At 38.1% G+C, this 23,633-nt stretch overlaps 1 protein-coding gene across 3 annotated transcripts in view; it reads right to left on the bottom strand.

The window, feature by feature from the left end:
* Positions 1-23,633, bottom strand: part of LOC149775396 (uncharacterized) — a 126,413-nt gene that overhangs the window by 62,808 nt on the left and 39,972 nt on the right. Inside the window, exon 1 of one of the 3 annotated variants that reach the window (XM_089944040.1) lies at positions 17,198-17,487. The exons of the other annotated variants lie outside the window; for them this stretch is intronic. The gene's annotated coding sequence lies outside the window, so the exon portion shown is untranslated. Of the gene's footprint in view, positions 1-17,197; positions 17,488-23,633 lie in introns of those variants that run through there. 3 annotated transcript variants of the gene reach the window in all.

Genomic DNA, 23,633 nt, shown 5'->3' with positions numbered 1-23,633 from the left:
ATGATGTGTTAAAAGTTGGTGTTTGGTGTAAAATAGTTAATAGTTGTGTAGGCTTGCTGAGGATAATTTTAGTGGGAAAGAGGTCTGATGCATGAGATATGTAATTGGCAAAAAACGTTTAAGACCTTAATATTGTATTGATTCCGTTGCTGCCAGAAAAGTGATCACGTGTATGTATTGCCACTGTCGGACTAGATAAAATGTACAAACCACTTTTAAAAATAAATAAATATATAAAAGAATAAAATAAAATAAAATGAATGATTACAAATTGGCCGGTCGCAAACATAAAACGGGTTGAAACAACCAACAGCTTAGTAAGTACTTTTCAACACACAGGTTTAACGAGCGAGCGTGGACAATGCATAAAACACTGCTGTATTGGACTTGTCCATGGCAGGGCCTCAAGATCGATGATAAACAACCGTCTTCGACAATGACGATATGAACGACACATATATATATACTGCACTTCATTGTATTATGCGGTCCTCGCCTGAGGGTTTCTATTAGTATACGTACTCAAGCGAGTTTCAAGATAAACCGGAATCTTGTTTCGCTCTGTTGTACGCTCCCACACAGAGCCTCGCCGCTTTATCGACCTTCTTCGTCATGATTTAGAAAGAACCCAAGCACAAAGTGTTGTGGGTAAATTTAGACCAGCACTCACTGTTAAACAAGCTGACCCAAAAACTCCTTGAGAGCTGCGAGAAGTTATTATATCCGTTCGCTGACTGAGCGATTCAATATCATTCTAAGTCATCAGCAGGAAACGTTTGCTGGCGGCGTGACAAGCCTTATTTGATTAGAACTAGGAAGTTCGGCTCAAAGACAATATTACAGAAGTCGAGCTGGGCTGGCACATTAACGTGTTTAAGGTGCTATGAACTCGACTACGGCCAACGTTAGTCTCAATAAAGACCTAATGTAGTGGAACATGGTCAGTCAATTTGCAACATAGTTAATCAAAACTATAAAGGAGGTGAGAGGCGTCATATATTTTCTTATGAATTGGATGCACCGCACATTAAAAAACACCCAACATCCAATGTAAATAACGTCCATTCTTTTAACTGATCTTAAACTTGTGATTGTTTATACGTCATAATAACTTCATTGACGTCACAATATAAAAACCGATTTCTTCAGATTTATTTATAACAAAGTTGCAGGAATAACATTGAAAAATCACACGTGCGGGTATTTCATTCATTGTTTGAACGTCGTAAAGTCTTGTTTAAGAGACATAATTTCTTTTTTAAAACTGTTCTTCACATACCAAACCGGATGTTCGTCCGCCAAACACTTACCGTTTGGGAACTATCCTTACTATGACCACTTTCAAGGCGTCGAAGTTGTTCAACTTGTAATGGGAAAGAGACGAGGATTTTCCGACTGAGTAACTTCTTGTTATCCACAGCAAAAACGTGAGGCGTGTTCATACATTTTCCGTTGCCCAAATATGACGATTTTATCCAGACGTATTGACGATGATCCCGATGACAAAAAGGGACCATTTGACAAAGAGATAGCCATGCGATACAAATATTCCACGACAAAAGATTTATAAAAGAGTATGTCATAATAATAATACAAGTTTATCCAAAGAGCTGATAAAGCTTCTCCAACTTCCTGCGAATCCAACAACTCTAGTCCTTGGCCAAAAGATCCATTCAAAAGGAATAATTTAGTAAATTGTTCATTATTACCCTTTCCACAATGTCAATGGATTCAAACGCATTTTACGTGAACTTTGTTTCAAACATTCAAAATATTATCTAGGTCACATAATCATACGAGCAGACTTATCAACATGATAGCGAAAATGTAATACATTTAATAATTCAAGGCTAAAGAATTGTCGCTTCAACCCAGTTGTGGGTTCTGGACGTGTTTGATAGTAAACTGCTTCTCTCGATTATGAAGTAACACGTTTGTTCTAGGTCATCCGCTCTTTGTCGAATAATCACAGATAATAAACCTAAAAATAAACAACCTAGAATACAAGGTCAGTTTCGACTCAGAACCGGACAACATAATCTTTGGAGATAGCTTGGTCGATCAGGGTGCAAAACATACCGTTTGCGGGTCAGTAACTTAAATCGCTGCACGTTTAGGATGTAAATGTGTTGCAACTAATATCCGTACTGATTACTGTAAAAAAAAAAAATGCACAAGGGACGACGAATGTCAGCGAGGTTTAGTTTGTAACGGTACAAGGTCAGGTGATACAAGATAGAGACCTGCTAGATCGTTGTTTTACACTTGACAACAATGTATCAGATGCACACATAAATATGAGATTAATAATGCGCTGGTCTAGGATGGGAACATTTTCCCCAAGGGTTACAATATTATATTGGACACGAGGCTTTGCTGAGTGTCTCACACAAAAAATTCTGTTCCCAAACGTGGAATTTTCCTATATATAACACCGATATATAAAAGATTATTTTTGTCAGATTTATGAACGATAAATGTGGTCAAAGTCAGAATTGTACATTGTTAATACAAAATAAAACAAACAAACTGCAAAACAATCACTGAAAATTACATCATCTTAAGATAGAGGGAAAAAATTAAGTTTGAATTTCGTGTAACATTAAATAACGTTTAAACGCACACGAGCACTAAAAGAACAGTGGTCAAAGCTACTGAGGTAATGGCATTACACTGCGTCGTAATTAGCTACACCAATCGGTGCAAAAATTTCCTGTTGTGGGACACTACTTTCAGCCACTCAGTGTATCCCCTAGGAGTGCAGGACTGAGAGTCAAAAATCTCCTGGGTGTCAAAACTGGGGGTCAGACTGAGTAAATAACAAACTCTGGTATCAAAGCTGGGGGTTGGGTTGGGTTAAAAATGTGAGGTCTCTGTAGCGCAAATACGGGTAAAGGGAAACACCGACCACTGCACGTTTAATGATGTCAGTTTGTTTCATATTTATGTTTATCTTGATTATTGTGGATAACTGTTCAAGTGGTGATATAAATCAGGTACTTTCCTTAGTTTATCTGCATTGTGATTAGAGTAAAACGTCCTGTGATGAAATATATCAGTCACGTGATTAAAGATCGATGTTTTACACCTACGCATGAAGGAAAGTAAGAAAATACTTTGCACTATGGCGTGTATTCAGCGTATAGCAATTATTTTCTTCGTTCAAGACCTATCTAGAAAGTGTCCAATATGAAAAGTGGTAATAATACGTTCATAAACTAGAAATGGACATTACTGGCACTTTCTGAAACGTTTATGAGTGTTAAAACTAGAACACGTTCTATATGTAATCTGCTACATCAATGGTTAAGGTTCGAATTTTTGTAAGAATTTAGTGTCCGATACGGACCGTTTGCTGCCCAACGTTTGTAATAAAAGATACACAACCAAAAATGCAATTTAAATTGGTTAGCTGATAGCCATGAGCGTTGTCTTCACATGAGCAGTCAAGACAAATTGCGTCACTACATATATACGACAGCGTAAGTACGTGACAAAAACCATATACAAGTCGTTTCAACGGCCTCTTGTACTTCAGACGCAATCGAGCGCCTTTGTAAACAATTTTGAAGGTGTGTATCTATTGTGCATCGTGAGACATTTTTGCCTTTTTTATATAGGAGAAACGTGTTTTCGCATCTTGACTGATCATATTATTTCTTGTATATTCTTAGTACATTACTCTCAATGTTCCTTCATTACTGGACAAGGATACGTAAGATTTCCTACTTTCTCTTAAAGGTATAGAATTTCTGCTTCACTAGTTAGGGTGGAGAGCAGTGCTCATTTTAATTTAGGCGACCATTACTTTCGGGAACCCTTATACATTTTCCTGGAGCCAAGATAACTAAGTTGGTAATCCAGAGGTCACGGATTCAGTAACTGCCCAGGCAAGCCCAAGTCGGTTGCCTCGGCATGTTCTTGGTGAAAGGTGCTCATCCACCCAAGTTGTGTATGTGTGTGTGTGTCTGTGATTTGGATTTTTAACGTAGCTTTAACAATATTTTCAGTCATATCGCCATGTCTGCAGTGTGGCAGTTTATACTGATGTCTAGCACTGGGGCATCATGATATCCCGCCCAGTCACATTTTCATGACACCTGGCCGACCAGTCCTAACACCAACCTCTTAATGCTGAGCGCCTGGTACCCGCATCTGAGAAAGACACTCTAACCACTAGGCCTCCGGAGCGGTCAAAGGCTGTAATGAATATTCTGATAAGCGTTACATCACTGACATAGCTCTGTACTGGTGACTACTAAATAGTTTAGAAAAAGCCCACTCGCCACAAAAAAAGAGACCCAAGAGTGTCTGGTATTACTAGTGTGACTTATGTAAGTGAGAGAAAAAATATGAATTAATTTTTTCTGCATTTTTAACAGTTTTTCAAACATATGTGCTTGTAAAATTCAATGGAATTTCGAAATCTTGTTTATACAAGTCGATCTATTTTGTAAAGTAAAAACGAAAAAAATAATATCCCAAACAGTGATTGTTCAATTGAACTCATTCATGACTTTGATGATACAAGTTTACATACCAAAACTGTATAAAATCTCCTCAGAAATATGGCGAATCAAACACCTGCTCATCGATATATGCAAATACAATTCAGACTGCCAACCATCTAAGACCCCAGTGACATACGCTTGAACACCAAGAAGATCAGTTCAGATATACAGCCTATAGAGTGGTAAAACAAGCTGGGCCAATCATTAGTAAGATCACCGAATTAACACTGTAAATGCTGCTAGTTATCAGACTCATCTAAGACCCGGATGAAATAAGCCTGTTGACTAAGTTTAATCAATACAATTGATTCAGAAATTGAAGCTCTTGATTGTAATCTCTGTCAATTCGACGCCAGATCTCATAAAAATGTGTGGATATCTCTCGTACGTAAAGTTCTAGGACATCTCAAATGTTTCAGACACAACGTTCTAGTGTACAAATGCAGTGCAGTTTGTCAGTATGCATGGGTATTTCAGCGTCATAAACCCCTCCCCCTTCGTTACATTTTATAGTGGAACTGATACATTCGGAGAACGTTAAACTGTCCCCCGGGCGAAACTATTAGAAGTGGTCGTTTTTCAGTATGGCTTTATTATTATTATTATTATTATTATTATTGTCTTTCGTTTATTGATATTATTCGTCCAATAAATTGTCATTATTGCAAGAAAGGATGGATGGATTTAAACTGTCTGCAGAATACAGAATAATTTGAGGTATTCAGTCTTTGTTTTAAAACAACGAGAAGGCATTTTTGATCTAGATTTTCGTATCCTATTTCACCATGATGTTTCGTGGCTTATAAACCACCAGAAATGAGAAAGACCATATCATATTAGAATACCTATCGACTAGATTTATTACCGTAAATTCCTCTCAAAATATGTTACTTCTTGCGCCTATTCTATGGATTACATTGTTGCACTCCTTCTTAGGTGTGAACGTGTCCTTAGCCCTTTCTGTGTCACTTCAACTGATGCAACCTAATTGAAAATTAAGGTGGGTCAAGGAAATCAGATGACTGGTGCGAAGTACGTGTAGACACAAACTATACTAGATTCAAAAGATACGCCAGCCCAGTGAGATAAATAATAAAATCTACCTCATATACATACAATTCAAGACAGATCTCCTTACCAATTAGGTCTCGTCTCTAATTCTGTAACACCCGAAAGAAAAACAAAAACATCAAGTAAATTATTGCGACTGACTTATACTGATATAATAATAATAATAATAATAATAATGTTTTTATTTGCACGTATTTTTATTTGAACCACTGATTAGCCAATATATGTCTCTAAATATAACCAGCTTTGTTAGTGTTTCACACGTTCGATGATGAGCGATTCTACAAGTGAAAGGTGAGATTGCAGAATACACGTTGCGTACTGTATAGGTACTGGGAAATAGTGATAGTCGATCCTTTCTGGGAAATGATGAGATGAAATTGCTCATATGAAGGATGCCAAAGCGAGAGACAGACAGACAGAGATGTGGACAAATGTCATGACTTTATCACTGAAGTTAATCTAGAATGTGGAGAGATGTTTGGGTATATGTACATAAAGATACGCACAGAAACGCCAAAGTGATCGTTTGTCAGGCTTCCGTCAAGGCGGGCAAAATAACATTTTCACTATCTAGAGCATCTCGCTTTCTCATGTATATACTAAATGTTTATCAGAATATCTCTCTTTCAACTTTTAGCTTTAATACCTTTTTTACCCGCTATCATACCACTATTAATAATTTGTATTTGTACTTAATCTCCTTTATCTGTTGTCAGATGTAAGTTGACAACAAAGTTCTGTTCTGTTCCAATGTAACAAACATTGAACCGAGTGCTGTCTGCACTTTTTACAGTTAAGAAGGTTTCTCCCATCCAGGTAGAAAGCATTTTAGCTAGCCATAGTCATCCGTCCACTTTGTTTCACATCGACCCTTGGCACAAACTATTTAGTACAAGTATCCTCTTAGAAGACTTAGATACAACCTGCTACAATCTGCTACACCTATTGGCCAAACAGGATCTCCAATGTGAACCTATATGAAAAGACGGGAAGTAACACCATTTCTTGGAGATCAAGATGCGCATGATCAAAGAGATCGGGCACGTAAGAATGGATACCCAAGGTAGCCCTCACATAAACATCAGTTAGTAAGCGTAAATACGGACAGCCAAAGATAACATGGCGAGGAATACTGATGACCGAACTGGTAGAGATGGCACTTTCTTGGGGCGAGGCACAAGCCATTGCTCAAGACTGACTTAGATGGCGAAAGATATTTGCAGCTTTATGTCCCGGAAAGGACGAAGAGGACTAACGCAACCTCTTCAGATGATTGCTTTGATTCTGTGGGCTTCAATGCTTCAATGCCCTTTTCTTCAGTACATGATATGCTATACATCGCGTCTAGTATATTTCGTGGAGTAAGAGTCCAGGAAGAACGACGGACCCACAGGAAGCTACACCATGTACTCATGTTGGTCGAGCCAAGACTCGAACTTGAGCGGTCAGAGGTGAAATTTGTAAGTTATCTGTAAAGGCGAACGCCTTAGACCACACCTCATTCGAGGTCCCCTCTTCGGATGAAGAATTGTACTTTCCATAAGAAGTAAAATCAACTGAGGAATCAGAGTGCTCCCAACTTCACCCGTTTACTTTTCGATGTGGTGACTCCCACGATGTTCACTTACCTTAACTGGAAAGAAAAGCGTGTATCAAAGGTCTTAATTTGAGAAATTTGCATGCAACATGTTTATTGTCTACCGAAACTAACAAGATTATTCCCAACTGTCTACATTGGTGACTGTAACAAGAAACATGACTGAAGCAATTTCATCAAGCTGCATCTAATTTGACAGCGGAGTTGCAAATGTTACATTGCTTACATATGCAAAAAGGTGATGTGGAATGATGGAAATCGACAACCCTTTGCGGGCCATGTCTGTCAGAAATGCATTCTTGCCCATTCATATTTCCATAATGGGTCTTTCGCTAAATAGCATCTGTCATTTACCGTCGGGAGTAGATAGTCACTTCAATGTGCAGTGACTTGTCCTGCACAGATAGGCTCAAAATTTACAGGTGTGTACCTGAGCCAAACTATTATATATATATATATATATATATATATATATATATATATATATATATATATATATACAGCAACTCCGCTGTCAAATTAGATGCAGCTTGATGAAAAGGGCATTGAAGCATTTAATTTGTGTGTATATATATATATATATATATATATATATATATACACACACACACACACATACATATACATGCCTACATACATACATATGAAGATAGGCTTTAAATCAACGATATGAAATCAGAAATCACGGCTTGAAAATTCCACTCGTCCGTTCGTATTTACGAGTGGTGGTTGAGGAAGGGTACAAGTCTATTTTTCGAAATGCCCGTCTAATTGGACGAGTGTGGCATTTTAAGCAGATTCAGTACCAGGTACACTGTCGGGTGTAGGACAGGTAAACGTTCCAAGTCACTTGTCCTGCAGGACAAGTATCCGTTTAAACATTTTTGCAGCCTTTTAAGTTCTTAATAATATTCATTATTCATTTGATGAGCGCATTAAAGCCTAAATAAGGATGATTTAACTGTTCTGTGCATAACTGAACTACAAGTATATGCTTCTGTTCATTCATTTTACTTATTCAGTCATTCACTAGTTGTCAATTCCCAAAGTCACGTCGTCTCTTAACATGTCTAATAAGATATAATCAAGTTCAGCCTGTTGTATCTTTCGAACCATTGTGCACTACACTGTTCATTAGAGTCAGTCTTGCACCTTGAACACGAAGCAAGACAGTTAACAAAAGATGTGAGTGACAGACAGATGTAAAGATAGACAGACAAACGTAGCAGTATAGAACACTACCATGTACAGGGGGGAAAAAACAATGTGAATAAGTCCTGTTAGAGTTTTCCACAAATTCGGACACCCTATTTGTCGGCCGGGTGTTCCTTCATGCTATGAGAGTCCATACTGGACATTATCGTACGTCGGTGCTAAAAGCTATTTTTGTATGCGGACTGACCTAGATTCATAATCATTTTATGAGAGGACACACGTATGTAGTTACATACATGAATTGTTCCTTTTGTTCGCTACGCACCCGTGAGACCTTTGAATATGGTATGACGTAGAGCATTTGAAAATGGTAAAACCAATTCGACCACATCGGCTATTTCTGAGACAAAATATGCATTAAGGTATGTTTGCGCAGTAATTTTACCAAATAAAGATTATACATTTTGTATTTTTGTTCATCAGAAATTTCTCCGCAAAAAAGACTTAATCTATTCAGACAAGCTCAGCTATTTCTACCATTGATTTGATTGAAATATAGCAAATGAAGAAAAAAAAAAAAACAAGTTTCATTCATTTGTAATTTCTCAGTCAGTCCTTGTCTCGCAAAATGCCTAGGTGGTCCCAATGGCAGCTATCAGCATACATCAAAGATTGGTAGGACCTCGAAGTTGCAAATGTAGTTGAACCCACTATAGACCATCTTAATAAGAGCTTCGTTCTCATTCCAGCAAAGCTACACAGTTCGGCAAATAAAGAAAAGAATACACAACATCATTCAAAACGACGTAATTAAATAATTAAAATCCCGTGCCATTACTAACGCGAAAAAGAGATAAGAATAAAGGAGCCATGTACACAGCGCTGAAGCAGCTAATGTAATGCACACTAAAACCGATTTTCATCCATCACATATCCATCTAATTTATATGCTTTATTGTCATCTTACTCGATCAATGATAAAATATGATTTTATCTACTTGTATGTACAGTAACAATTCATGGCAATGGTCTTGTTATATTCTGTAAATCTGTCACTGTATTTCTTAAAATTTTCTATGAGTTCGTACAGATGAACAAGTGAAAAATATATTACCTTCAGTAACCGTGACTTGACTTCGACGATGACGATGATGATGAATGTTATTATTAGTAGTAGCAGCAGCAGCAGCAGTAGTAGTAGTATTAGTAGTAGGCAGCAAGGTATGGTATAGACAGTAAGCATTCAATACGAAAAGGTGCATGCTGACCAATATGTCATCGACATTAATTTTTCACTTGTCATAGCAATATACACTGGTAATCGAAATTACGTCTTCAGGCTTGTTGTGTTCAGGAATTATTAACGGTCACCAAGATAAGAATAAGAACAAGTGACAAGTTAAAATTAGAAAACCAGACAAGCTGTTTGTGACTTATCGTTCTTTGTTAACTGAAATATTTATAACCGTTACCCTTTATTTATCAGAACATGGAGGTGTGGTGTGGTAAGGGGTTGGCGTTGTTTCACCTTTTATGAATTGTACCACTATATTGCCACGGGGAATACTGGAAGCTTAAGTCTTTATGGGTTATAATCATTTCCATTACTAAAAGGGAACAATATTAGTCACGGTGTTGCTCTTGGAAATGTTCAGCGGTAACCACCGATGATGCAATTATTACATGTGCCTACCTTAGAATCGTTATCGACCTAATGACCTGGGGTCAAATAAAAACATGAATCCAATCTAAGCTGGGTCTACATCCACTATTTGCAACAGCGCATTTCTTCCCCTATTCTAACGCAGAGGGATCAAGCAAATCGTCTACATTTGTGCAACGTTTACACGAAAAATTTCATTGTGAACGTCACAAGTTGCTGTTTTTCTTGTTGTTTGTGGGAGGAAGAAAGTCACCTGTGTGTAATGCAGCTCTAATACTGGCTTCTCGGGTGGTTTGCCGTGCATAAACGTCTGCCGGTGTACGAGGGAAACATTTAGCCCGCGAGTATGTGATCCGCAAACGATGGCACAAAGCAAAAATTGTGTCTGTTCATTATTGGTAAATGATCAAGCACCAGGTACATAAATTATATATAAAATGCCCCCACCCCCCAAAAACTGTTTTGAACATAACAAGAGGTCCAGAAGGGAGTGAAATCGCTCACCTGCTTGAGATTGATATTAAAGACAAACACGAGAACATTTGGCCATAACAGCGCGGTTGGTATGGTAGTTCCTAACATTTACCGATTTTGAAATTATTTTAGTAATGGCAGACATACTGGATGCGAGATAAACGGCAACGGCGAGATCTTAAAAGGTCTTTTGCATGCCATAATGCCTTCTGTGGAATTTTTATCAATATATGTTCTGGGGTTTTAAAATTTGTGACTCTTTACTCTTTTTATTATTTTTTTTTGTAGTAACAATGGCCATATGGAATAGTGGATCGACATAACTCATGCAAAACTCAAAGGCCTTCATGTCAACATGATATCTGTCAAATTTGGTAAAATTCTGTTCAGCCGCCATTGTGCAGTTGTGTTATGTTTTGTTTCTTAATTTTAGTAATACAGCCAAAGTCAATGGTATATCAGCATCATTTATATAAAATTTCAAGGTGTTAAGGGTGTTCTTACCACAATGCTTTCTGTCAAATTTGCAAAATACTGTTCAGTGTTTTGACAGAAATCCGCGATTGTATTAGTAAAATCGGCACCATTTGTATAAAAGAAAAACAACAACAACAACAACAACCAGACTTACACCTTTACGGTAATGTTCAATAATGTTTGACGATCTCTGTTACGGATCACTGCCATCTCACCTCTGTCTGCGTGGGTTCGAGTCTCGGATTCGGTCAATCTTGGTATGTGAGAAAGCTTGCCAGTTGCTTCTCGTGGGTCGGTGGTTCTTCCCGTTGTTTTCTCTGATTCTTCCTCCACCATTAATACTCGTCGCCATGAATAGCCTATCGTGTGCTGAAATTGGCGTTAAACCCCACAACAACAATAATGTTTGAAGAGTTTAACTTAAGAAGGCCTATACATACTAGAAGCTCTCTAGTACAGGAGGTGACTCACTGTACTCGTGGAATTTTTTTTTGTTGCAAGCTACGGGCGACAATCAGCTAAGACCCTTTATCACCAGTGACTGCCTGTGCTAAGATTTCCTCGTTTCTCATGACTATGAAAATACCTGCTTAACCAATGATTGCGAGCGCGAGTAAAATTTCTCGCCATTTTGAGCCAACAAGACCTTTCATGCTGTTTGTATGAGCAAATCAAAGTTAATCTTCCAAACGCATCCAATGATCAATCAATAAAACGGATAATTTCATTTATGTATGGGAGATTGATACACTGTATTGTTGTTAGTCACGTATTCTTTTGTTTATACGTACAATGCTTAAGAAAAGCGAACAAATCTCAACATAGCCCGCCACAGCTGATAAGAAGCAATAACAGACTGTCGATTATGGTATGCGAAGATGGTACTCGAGCAGCATTTGCCTATCTGATGTTTTGAGTACGGGTAAAGTCACACAAATATATGCGTCAACCAGATAAAACCAGTATGACTACATTAGATTAAAGAACATAACACTGCGCCATATTTTTGCCAATGGCCTCGTATCTCGCCACAGTTTATTTCTTTTAAAGCTGTATTTCTGTTACTAAAAAATAATAATACAGTATGTAATGTTGTTATAACAAGGAAGCAGTCAAGATTTAGTAGCGAGAAAATAGTACCAGTAATAATTACAGTAGTCGTAGTAGTAGTAGTAGTAGTAGTATGTTTTATGGCGAGTCAGCACAATACTGGAATGAAGGTGTCGATTAAACGTAATGAACTCGGAAGGTACGATGCGAACCATACTGTAAAGAAATTCGATGCTTCCACCAACACAGTTCATTTAAGACCTCTTAACTATTTTTCTGCACACATATTTGCACAGCAGTTTCTTCAGTGTGCAAAACCACGCCCTACCCCCTAAATAACACCACCCCTCTCCCGGTAATATCGACCACTTCCAAACATGCAAAGTTTACGTTTCAGAACAGAACTACACATCTGTTTCGATAGTACTTACTAACATGTGTGCGGCATGGAGCCTTCCGTGTTTTGATAGTACTTAATAGAATAAAGGCTGTAAACAAGTCCTCAGCGTTTTAAGAGTAATTACGTGTATAATGAATGTAAGGAATCTTCAGTATTTTGATAACATTTACTGGTACAAGGACTGCAATGAATCGTCAGTGTTTCTCGAGTGTACTTAATGGTACAAGGTCTTTAAGGAGTCTACGTGTTTGGATAGTGTACTACTTAATGGTACAGGGTCTGTAAGGAGTCTATATGTTTGGATAGTGTACTTATAAGGGCTGTACAGAGTCTTCTGTGTTTTGATTGTGTACTTTCTAGTATCTGGACTGTAAGGAGTCATCAATATTTCTCGGGTATACTTACTGGTAAAAGGGCTGTAAAGAGTCATCAGTATTTCTCGGGTGTACTTTCTGGTACAAGGGCTGTAAGGAGTCATCAATATTTATCGGATGTACTTACTGGCACAATGGCTGTAAGGAGTCATCAATATTTATCGGATGTACTTACTGGTACAAGGGCTGTAAGGAGTCATCAATATTTATCGGGTATACTTACTGGTACAATGGCTGTAAGGAGTCATCAATATTTATCGGGTGTACTTACTGGTACAATGGCTATAAGGAGTCATCAATATTTCTCGGATGTACTTACTGGTACAATGGCTGTAAGGAGTCATCAATATTTATCGGATGTGCTTACTGGTACAAGGGCTGTAAGGAGTCATCAATATTTATCGGATGTACTTACTGGTACAAGGGCTGTAAGGAGTCATCAATATTTATCGGGTGTACTTACTGGTACAATGGCTGTAAGGTGTCATCAATATTTATCGGGTGTACTTACTGGTACAAAGGCTGTAAGGAGTCATCAATATTTATCGGATGTACTTACTGGTACAATGGCTGTAAGGAGTCATCAATATTTATCGGATGTACTTACTGGTACAAGGGCTGTAAGGAGTCATCAATATTTATCGGATGTATTTACTGGTACAATGGCTGTAAGGAGTCATCAATATTTATCAGGTGTACTTACTGGTACAATGGCTGTAAGGAGTCATCAATATTTATCGGGTGTACTTACTGGTACAATGGCTGTAAGGTGTCATCAATGTTTCTCGAGTGAACTTACTAGTACAAGGGCTGTAAAGAGTCTTCAGTGTTTTGATTGTGTACTTTCCAGCATAAGGGCTGTAAGGACTCGAAAGGTCCATCCATTCCAGAGAAGTAACCATACAAAGATTTTAGGACAGCAGTGTTCAGAAATAACTGTATTTTACAAGAAAAACGCGGGGGGTGGGGTGATTTCAGTATATAAAAAAAACAACCGTATTGTCATCTGTTCCGGAGATGAAGCTGTTACAAATAACAAAGATTATCAAAAAGGCTACCTTGGTGGCAACTTTGGAGGTCCGATAGGCTAAAGTTTCACTTGGATCGACTACATATAATAAGAATTCTTCTAGTGAAAACCTCATGTTGCCATTTTTGGAGAAGAAGCGACAACAAGATTTTCCAGATGGCCAACATGACTATTAAAATGAAGATCTGATCAAAAGAAGTCTCTATGTGATAACCCCATGTCAATACCATTATCTGCTAAGGAACATTGGCAACAACAATATATTCAAGCTGGGTACCACAGCAGCCATAGCATGATTTTCAAGATGACCACCATAACCGCCATATTGGATGCTTGATCAGCAAATTTTCATTACGAGCAACTAAACATCCTAAGAAGTCTTTAACTAAAAACTTAAAATCGCCATGGCCAAATGTTTAGGCTAAGTATTTATAACAATATTTTCCAGATGGACGAACAAAACATGCCATATTGGATGTTTGCATGCATGTATACCTAACAGGGTTTAATTATACGATAACACATTCCTGGCTATACAGTGCTTAGTATGTTTACGTATTCCAACCCCTCCCCGTCCCTAAACAGGCATCACATGCAACATTAAAAGCAATCACGAGTCCTTCGAAGGGAAGAAAGGACGCTCTACAAGAAATTCCAAGAATTAAAGATAAGACCATTCTTCCTTTTAACAGTTGTGTGTCGAAACCATATCTTCTATATTCTTCAGCTATAAGATTTTCAAATTAGAGGCAGTCGTACACATACTGGATGTCAGCTTGGCACCAACATAATTTAGGACCAAGTATATTTCATTTTAAGTCATTTGGTGAAATCTCCATGTCATAATGATCATCCATTATGGGGGAAAAGTAATAGCAGTATTTATAAGACAGTCGTCTAGCAGCCAAACCGAATGAACGAAAAGTATCATTTTATTTCGGAACAACCAGCCATCCATTTGAAAAGGAAGAGCAACAACACTATTTTAAAGCTAAAATCTTCCATTCAGAAGGAGTAGCACTAACACGATTACATGATGGCTGTTGTGGTGCAATCCTTTAAGTAGTTTCGAAGGAGTATTGATACAATGATGTGATAACGTACTGCAAAACGAATGACGACACACAACAGGCCATCCCATAAGCTCTTCTGGTCTATCACAGTAGAGCTAAAAAGGTCAAAGACCTTCAAAATGAGAATAATTTTTTTATCTAAAAAAAAGGTTTCTTTTTTATAAAAATTAAACATTTTAACTGTGCTCTTCTAAAATGTCCTCAACCGTCTCAGTTTCGGGGCCCCGAGTGGCCGAGTGGTCTAAAGCACTCAACGTTACGGATCATTGCCATCTCACCTGTCTGCGTGGGTTTGAGTCTCAGGTTCGGCCAATGTGGGTATGTGAGAAAGCTTGCTAGCAGCTTCTCGTGGGTCGGCGGTTCTATCCGGGTTTTCCCGGCTTCTTCCTCCAACATTAATACTGGCCGCCATGTATAGCCTATCTTATGCTGAAAAATGGCGTTAAACCCTACAAAAAGAACAACGACAACCGTCTCAGCTTCAACATTATCATGGGCTGTCAATAAACATTTCCATTCCGGACCAACCAAACACAATAACTATTTTAGTGAAAACCCGATGTCGCTCTGGTTCTCCACTTAGAGCAATATTTTCAAGATAATAGCCATGGCGATAAATCTGAGGGTCAAATCAGCACCATTTTCATTTAGTATGAAGTATACATCAGATGTTCCTTTAGTGAAAACCCTATGTCGATACGACGATCCATTCAAAACGAACAACAAGAAGAGTTTCAAGATGTCGCCGTTGTGGCTGTGTTGCAGTTCAATGCATGCACCGTCTTCATTTAGGTCAAGCTAGATATCGCAGTATTTTTTGTGTGTGACTATACCGTAAGAAGAATAAGTGATAAAAAATATTTTAACATTTGCCGTTTGATGAGCGCCAATTTCGTTTAAGACCAAAAAGAAATACGAAGAAGAAACCTTTCAAAGTCTTTGATAAAATACCCCATCCAGATAAAGCTCCGTTCAGGAGGTGCAATGATAAAAATGTCCAAGATGGCTACTCTAGTAGAGTAGTAGTAGTCACGTAATTGGTCAGTTAATATCTGGACCAACTAGACCTCGAAAGGTCTTTTAGTGAAAACCCCATGTCCGTATAACCAACCATTCGCTTATAAGGAGTGGTGATAACAAGACTGTCAAATCAGAACCCATTTCATTTAAGACCAACTAGCTATCATACGCGATCTTTATGTGAACATCTCGTGCTGATAGGACCATCCGTTCAGGATGAGTAGCGCTAATTTGGATGTTCAAGAGGCACCGTTTTCACTTAGACCAACTAGATCTTTAGGTGAGTGTGTGAGTAAAGAGTCATGGCATTACTCCCAGGGTCAAGAGTTTACCGGGAGCTTTGATAACAACAACGGACAGTCAACGGACGACGGACCGATGAAGGACGCACAGGCCTTCTTATAATCTTGTTGGGATTACAGCCAGTAGATTTAGCCTACAAATACGAAAAGTGCATTTATGTGATACAAGTTTTTAATAAGAATGCTGACTAAAAAGCAAAGAAATCATCGAACTCACTAGACCTATTGGTAGACCACCTTTTAGCTGAACAATCGTCCGTGTGAAATTTTACCTGAGCCACACTCAAAAAAAATGGCTTAGTCCAACGAGACTACATGGTTCAGGATGATTCACCCATCTGCTGACTATTACTTGCGGAACATGATAACTATCACGTACATCCTATATGCATTTAACACAAAAAAGGGGCATAGCTATAACAACAAAATTAATCATCTAATGACGATCACACACATGCCTGTGAATAACAATTATCATACCACCATTTAGACACAACACAAAAAAAATGAGCAAGGGTCTTGATATATTCCTTGGAACGTGATGAAAGAGCCTGCTTACGCTCACCATGTACATAGAATGTCAGCCAAGATCAAAGGAAATTGATCAGAAGGCGTGAGATTAGTTTGCACACAGCACTTATCACACACACGGCAGTTTCGGTTAATACATACATAAAATATCGTGGAAAACCTAACACCATATAACTTTACCATACGGTTATTAATGTTCCGTACTTGACGTGGAAAACTACACAAAGACATTTGTCTCGGTCAAAAGGGTTAATAGATTTATAGTATATTGGTCTGCTTCATAACAGAATTTCCCCACCTGTCGCCCCACAGCTGTCCAATATCAACCGTCCTCAACCTCGCAACAGACCGTCTTCAAAAGATATCCTTCGTCTAAAAAAGAACACATAAGAACTTCCAAACATCTTTCGTAGGTATATATACAACTAGTAATGAACTAGACTGAAGTAAACAGATAGCTACTTACTATATACAGCTCGCAAAACTTTGTCCTCGCCGATAAAACGCTCTGTCGAGTTATGTCGTTTTATGATCGAAGACGTCTACCGCCAACTGGTCCGAAAGACAGGTTAAGATACCACTACAACAAGCACACGGCGAAAACGAGATCTGCGAAACAGTGGTCTACATGTACAAAATCTATTGCTGGTTATCACAACGCTGTAAAGCCCCAAATACTATCCAAGCCGCACAGCAGACGGAAAGCAAAACGTGAAGTTGGTACAATTTCGTGTAGCTAATAAAATGTACTATCGTGTTTAAATCTAGATGTTATACAACAGGTTTGATGGTCTGGCCCACTTACATAATACTTCTCATCTCTTTGAGTACGTCCTCTGCTCCAGTTTTCAGAACCGATAAACTACAATGTAACTTTGCATTCTTCATCTGTATTGCGAGAAGATGGACATTTATTAAACAAAAAGGAAATGCCTGTACAGCTTGTATAATGAATATTTAATAGGGATACAAATGAGAATTCGAAACAAATTTAAGCTCACGCCATTGGTTTACTTCTTTAGTGTGCCATTCAGAAAGACACTTAGATTCCCTTTCCATGACATGATATAACCAATAATGTGTCAAAAGTGTTGTTAAAACCAACAACTTGCACTGCTTGTATACTATCACATGACGTACTTTTCATACGCCATCAAGGCTACAATCCGAAATTCTCTCGACAATTTCCGTCAAGTCAACAAATAACCTCAGATGTAGGTTTACGAATACGCATAAATTCGATTTGGGTCACTACACATTTGCACATTTGTTGCACCGGAAAAGGTTCGCCAGGTTCTGACTATGACTCTGAATATAGTTATCATTGGTAGCAAAGTACACCGGATGTTTCTTCATCGACTTGACGGAAAAGGCCAACAACGTTTCGGTTAGTGACGGCTAGTCTCCAGGTAAATGTCACTGAATGCTTGTGAAGTGACTAAATACTCAGAAACGCAAACATCCGGTGACTGTACTTAAAAATATCATCCTTGGATATCTTTCATTTTCATTCGTATGACTGAAAGCTTATACATATCATCCTTGGGTATCTTTCATTTTCATTCGTATGACTGTAAGCTTATACATATCATCCTTGGGTATCTTTCATTTTCATTCGTATGACTGAAAGCTTATACATATCATCCTAGGATATCTTTCATTTTCATTCGTATGACTGAAAGCTTATACATATCATCCTTGGATATCTTTCATTTTCATTCGTATGACTGAAAGCTTATACATATCATCCAGTCCTTAGGCTAAACGAGTTTTGTGGTTTCTTTCTCATACCACCGCCCTGTCCAGTTTCTTGCTACGTATCCCTGGCCGACACTGCATAATAATAATAATAATTAATAATAATAAAAATAATAATAACAATAATAAATATAAATACAACGAAGATAATTTTGTTTCTTGGATTATTTAGTACTTGTAGAACTGCCATTCTTTGATACTTCAAAGATTTAACAAGATAATCATCCTGAAAGCAATACAACGAAAGTTTTACTCTTTTAAATGAACCAATTATTTGATTTGAAGAAAGAAAAAAATAACACACACACACACACACGGGGAAATAACAACAAAGTAATTAAAGCGCCAATGCCGCCGTTACTTGCAAAAAGACGTATATGACAAATCATCGGAATCTTGAAAGATATTAGTCCTAAACACTGATGGGTTCTATTAAGAGCCATGTAATTTCTCTCTTGAACTCCATTTTTCACATGTGTACGAATTCATCCGATGTTGATCGGCAAAATCCGTTGGTCAACCGATTTCAGTCGAAAGCTGGAACACAAGATTTGATGACGTCAACGTTGTAAACATCAGACGCCAACACTACACTATGTCAGACTGTCTTTAGCCTAATTTCGTCCTTCAGAGTATTCCATTGCACCAGCTGATTCACCAATATACAGCCCTAGTCTTACTTTTGTCTGATGCACTATTTTTCTTCTCAGATTGACGGATAAAAAAGCGGGTTTGCCTCTTCATTCCGAATCGAACCAATTTGCGCGAAACGTGCACATGTTGTTGCTATTAGATTAGTCACTAAAGGAATATGTTGGATGTGTACAGCATCACTACTTTTTGGGGCACTCCCAAAAAAGAATGTAATTAGGAGTGACTTTGTTAACTAAATTAAGGGGTGGAACCTCTTGATATTAAACTCAATATCTGAACATCGTTTAATCCTAACATTATTTCACGCCCCACCACCACCACCACCCCCCAAAAAAAGGGGGGGGGGGGTCGAGTGGCCGAGTGATCTAAAGCGCTCTCCTCTACCGATCACTGCCATCTCACCTCTGTCTGCGTGGGTTCGAGTCTCGGATTCGGCCAATGTTGGATTTGCGAGAAAGCTTGCCAGTAGCTTCTCGTGGGTCGGTGGTTCTTTCTGGGTTTTTCCAGGGTTCTTCCTCCACCATTAATACTGGCCGTCATGTATAACCTATCGAGAGCTGAAAAATGGCGTTAAACCCTACAACAACTACAACAACAACAAAAAAACAAACAAACAAACAAACGGTTTATGTTAGAAAGCTTTTTTAATAAAAAATAATAATTTCCTTGCTTCAAAACTTTAGTTGGATTAGAAGAATAGTTAAATTTACGATAAAAGGCTGCACTGGACATTTAAATAGAAGAGGACATGGAAATTGGTGGTAAACCTGCAAATAGGTTCGCATGTGCATGCCATATTTTTTACAATGACACCTAATATATATTTCTTGGTTTGGATTGCAGAAATGATTCATTAAAGACTATATGATCAATTATAGTTGTAGCAATAAATCGGCCCTAAATGTATCAAATAAGTTGGCTAAAATGTGCACAATAAACAGTTCAAACGACAATTCACATTTTAAGAAGTCTATAGATCGATATCGCTATCTAAGCGGATTAAATTCTGCTCTCTCTCTCTCTCTCTCTCTCTCTCTCTCTCTCTCTCATGCTAGCGTATTATCTCAAAGGATATTGTCTGTTTACAATTTAACTGGTAATTACATTATCGCAAATCCATTTTAAATTTTAACACAGTTGTTAGAATGCAGAACACGTTTGCGTTTTCCAAAATTACTTTATTCACCAGGACAATATAAATACCATGACTATTCTTCATATTTCCTAACAACTTGCCTAATATGGCTAATCTATGAATCATCGAGATTAATGTCTGATTGCGGATGCGGGAGGTAGCGGGTTCCAACACCCGCGGAATCATACCAAAAACTTCTAAAAATGGTACTAACAGCTGCCTCACTAGGCGCTCAGTATTAAGAGGTTAGTGTTTGGACTGGTCGGTTACGTGTCTGCGGCAAGATGGCCCAGTGCTAGACATCACTATAAACTGCCACACTTCAGACATCATAATGATATGACTGAAAATTTTTTAAACCTTCGTTAAAAATCCAAATCACACACAATGTCTCCTTATATGCTTATGAAAAGAATGTCATCAGACGCAAAGAAATTACATTTCATCAGCAAGAAAGGCTGAGGAATTGTGAAGTGGAAATAGTTCTAAGATTATCGTCTGTAGAGCCGAGAAAGAAATGACATTTTTTAAGGTTCTCTATGAAATACATAACTAAAAATGAAACTAAATTGTGTGATTGAATATCACACACAGAGATGCGATGTGCTAATTTTGTTACAAGGTAAATGAGTAACTTTAATTTGAAAACAGCGAAAACAGCTGAAGATGAATTGGAAATGTATCTGCACTTCTTCAGCATCAACGGACCAAACTTCTCACGTATCCGTGCATGTTTTTGTCGAAATGACGTGTCGTTCATATAAATGTGGCGAAGTGCCAATCCAGCATCAGTTATTCAAGTATATACTGTTACTACATACCACTGTACTGAGAGCATTTAATAAAGTATCAATTTATCAAAAGCGTTTCCAGAAATCTGATTCGACAAGTAAACGAAAAGAAGACCCAAGAAAATCTCTGTACTGTAAGAAAATGATTTCAGATAATTATTATGGGATAAAAAGGTGATGGTCACGTAAATAAACGACTACAACCTAATCCTTCTACTTTGAGATTCTGATTTCGTTTCTCTTTTTGCTTGTCTTATTTCAATATTATTTCTTACTTCTAAGGTTGCCTTTGCATTTAAAAACAACACATTACCTATAATTATTGTTTATCAAGAATTAAAAAAAAGACTTGTATTAACCCCCCCCCCTCTCTCTCTCTCTCTCTCTCTCTCCTGCTTTTTATACACCGTCACTTACAAGTTACAACATAAACAGCTGTTATGTTCAAGTTAGGGGCCCTATATTCCTTATTGGTTTAAGGCGCTCGTCTTTACCGATCACTGCCATTTCAACTCTGCGTAGGTTCGAGTCTAGATTACAGCCGATGTGGATATGTGAAAAAGCTTACCAGTAACTTCCCCAGGGTTGTTGGTCTTTCGCGGGGTTGCCCTGGTTCTTCCTCCACCAGTGATACTGGCCGCCATGTATAAACTATTGTTAGTCCTAAATTGTAAGACCTCGACCATGATATCGACCATGAAATCGATTAAAAGGATGATAAGAATGTTGAACGAAATGAAGATATCTAAACACATTCTTCAATATTAATAAAAACATTTATTCGTTTCGTTTCACAAGCATACTTCAACTTAACCCGATTTCGACAACTTCCAGCCAACTGAAATGTAGGCCAACGAAACTTGGAAAAGGTCCATTTTCTCGTGTGAGAATTTGAATTTATTAGAAAAAATAAGACATCAGATTAAGTAAAGTCTGACTGAAACATGTCTTTATTTTGTAGAAAAGAGTCGTTGTGGTCTGCCAAGTGTGCGAGATATTCCTGAGAATTTGACTTTCGTTACAATGTTAGTCGACATCAAAACATGCTACACAGCGTCAAGACCTCGACGCCCAAAACATAAATATCAGGGTCGAGGGCTTACATTGTAGGACTAGGACTATCGTGTGCTGAAAAATGTCGCCAAACGTTCAGCAACATGAACAACAATTTAATCTTAACACACAATCAGATGATAACTACTGGAATATCCTCGGCCTTTATCCGTCAAGACGAGAAAACAACTACGGATATAATTCGTCGACATTGAGAACTATATTCAATAGTATTCTTGTTTACATAACGAAATATAGTGGCGGAAGGAGACAGTGTAACAATCCGAACATTGTCGGTATTTTCAATCGCATTCTATGTAGTATAATCCACTAGGGGTGAATCACAAAACAAGAAAATTTCCAAAAGTAAGTTTTCTTGACAGAAGGTTAAATTCATGCACTGGAAACGCATAAAATGCAAGATTTTTTGGTGGTTTTTCTTATTAGGCCCCACACAAGGGTTTCACTCCCCTGACCCTTGACCTACTTGTTTCCTTCACCATCACCCCAAAAGATATTCCTGGATCCTGCCCTGAACATAAGCAAGTAATAATAAAACGAGGAAGGAAGGAAGGAAGGCTGTTTGGATGGATCGATGTATAGACGGATGAATGCGTGTATGCGTATACAAGGATGGAGAACATCATAGGGAAATCCATTAATAATCATCAGAGCAAATACAATTGTATACAGAACAATTTTAAAAAAATTACTCTTAAGTAAAATAAAATAAAAACACCCCCCCCCCCCAAAAAAACCTACATGTTATTTACTGACATCAGCCATCCTCAAAACTTTCTCTTGTTGATCTCCAGCATGTGACGGTTTGTTTCGTCTGCTTTTGGACTTGTCTGGTCTATTTCTAAAGAAAACGCAACACTTCATGGATCGGATTGGCTGGGCCACATGGTTAATCAAGTGCCAGCTGTGATATCTGTAACGCTGATGGTAACAAACAGCATGTAGGCAGACTGAATAATATGTACGTGGCAGAACTCGGCGCTGAAGAACTAATCAAGATCGAGCCTATCTATATGTGATTATACTGGGGCAGTTGAAAATGAAGCAGAAAAAAATCGAGAAAATGTTATGCTTGAAACACTCTTCCAACCTGAACACCACCAATTGGAGGGAAACATAACACACGGTTGAAATTCATAAATCTTTATCAAATTAACCCAACGTGTAATGTGCACAACCCATGATATGTGGTGCAATCCGCATGAGGCGAATCACCAAACCCATCAAATGCATGTGTGTTAACTACATCAGTGATTATTTCTCAATTGAAGGGAAAAGCGATGTACCGATTGAGACAGTGTTAATACGAGATATCGATTATCAGCAATGCAAGCGGCGATGCTGTATCACAACCAATGGCATCTGGGAAATGAACGTATCGGCGTATGTCAATCAAATCCTAGCACGTAAGGATACCTACTATCACTGGCAATGGTGTCAGCACGGGATGATTGAAAGACGCCCTGGCGGCGTTTTGGTGCAATTTTCAG

This window comes from Sinohyriopsis cumingii, chromosome 19 (genome assembly GCF_028554795.1).
Source record: "Sinohyriopsis cumingii isolate HCF-2022 chromosome 19, ASM2855479v2, whole genome shotgun sequence".
NCBI lineage: Eukaryota > Metazoa > Mollusca > Bivalvia > Unionida > Unionidae > Sinohyriopsis > Sinohyriopsis cumingii.
This window is presented reverse-complemented; position numbering and strand designations above follow the sequence as displayed.